A 1,792-nucleotide genomic window follows, 5' to 3' on the forward strand; every position below is an offset into this window, starting at 1 on the left:
GTTGTCGGGTTGCGACCCTTTCTTTGTATCAACTGGACTGGTATCAGCAAATTCCTGGGCAATTTTGTTACTCAATTTTTCGTCGATTTGGATTGAAGTGGGCTCCCCACTACCCTTTATTTCCTCCTCAGAATTTTTCAGATGCTTGTCACTCCTTAGCTGAATGGCGTTGCATTGTTCATTCCCATCCCTCCTTGGATTTTCCGTGTCACTAGGCAAAGAACCTTGCGGCCTAGCTTTTAATTCATTGGCCAAATGTCCAAGTTGCAACTCTAAGTTTCGAAGAGAGGCAGCTTGACTTTGTATCACCGCATCATTTTTGGCCATATAATCCCGCATTAGACTCTCCAAAGAACTTGGTTGGGAATTTTGAGCATGTTGTGAATGTCGGGGTTGTTGTGAAAAACCCGGTGGATATGCTTGTCTTCCTTGGGCTGGTGCGGTACTTGAGCTTGCTCCTTGACCTCCCCAAGACAAATTAGGATGATTCTTCCAAGATTGATTGTAAGAGTTTGAGAATGCCCCATTGTTTCTATTAAAATTCTGATTTCCCATGTAACAAACGGACTCCGGATTAGATGGACACTTCTCAAACACATGCCCTTCTCCACAAAACACACATGAGACTTCATCACTTTGAATGGCAGCAGCTGGTTGAATATTTTTAGCGTTCCCAATACTCAAATTCTTCAAAACATTCGTCATGGAAGCCATTTGAGCTGTCAAAGCTGTTATTGCATCTACCTCAAGGACCCCCGCCACTTTTCTACTTGTTGGAGCTCTAGTGTTGGACCATTGGTAGTTGTTACTTGCAATGGTCTCCAAAATCTCAAATGCTTCATTGTAAGACTTCGACAAAATAGCACCATTGGCCGATGCATCTAACACCATTCGAGAAGCTGCATTCAAACCATTATAAAAAGTCTCCATCTGAATACAATGTGGAATGCCATGATGTGGACACTTTCGCAAAAGTTCCTTAAACCTCTCCCACGCATCACTTGTGGACTCATCTTCAAGTTGCTGAAAAGACATGATCTCACTTCTGAATTTTGCATTTCTAGTAGGAGGAAAGTATTTCCTCAAAAACTTCTCAGCAAGGTCATTCCAATTGGTCACAGAATCAGGCGGCAAAGTGTTGAGCCATGATCTAGCTCGGTCCCTTAGTGAGAATGGGAATAGCTTCAACCTTAACACCTCTTCACTCACTCCTTGGATCATGAAAGAATCACTCACCTCCAAGAATGAACGGAGATGGAGGTGAGGATCCTCAGTTGGCATCCCGCTGAATTGCCCCACGGTTTGGAGCATTTGAAACATCACTGGCTTGAGCTCAAACTGCGGTGCTTGAATTTCAGGCCTCACAATGCCTGGATTGAGCTCATTAAACATGGGGGCTGCATACTCCCTTATAGCCCTTGCTCGATCATCTGCCAATATGATGGGATTAACAATTTGTGGAGCAACCCCATCGTCATCAAAATTTTCAGCCATGATGTCTCGGCCCTTAGCCTTTTGAACCCTTCTTCTTCGGAATGTACGTTCAATCTCGGGGTCAATAGGAGCAAGTTCAAAGTCCTCTTGTTGGTTCATACACTATAGATACCTGAGATTTCAAAGACAAACCAACAAGATTAAAAGCACAAAAATTCTTAGAATGTCAATTAGTTGATAAAACAAAATTTAGAACTTAAAGTCCCCGGCAACGGCGCCAAAAACTTGTTGTGAAAATTCTATTGCTTTATAATTGCGCAAGTGTACACAATCACAAACAAGTAATACAATGATAAGT

The 1,792-nt window shown here is 42.6% G+C and overlaps 1 non-coding gene across 1 annotated transcript; it reads left to right on the forward strand.

Moving 5' to 3' along the window:
• Positions 1–946: 946 nt before the first annotated feature.
• Positions 947–1,053, forward strand: LOC115696062 (small nucleolar RNA R71). The gene has a single exon (XR_004007660.2). It is a non-coding gene; the product is annotated as a small nucleolar RNA R71 (small nucleolar RNA).
• Positions 1,054–1,792: the final 739 nt, after the last annotated feature.

Source organism: Cannabis sativa, chromosome 6, assembly GCF_029168945.1.
Source record: "Cannabis sativa cultivar Pink pepper isolate KNU-18-1 chromosome 6, ASM2916894v1, whole genome shotgun sequence".
Classification (NCBI taxonomy): Eukaryota; Viridiplantae; Streptophyta; class Magnoliopsida; order Rosales; family Cannabaceae; genus Cannabis; species Cannabis sativa.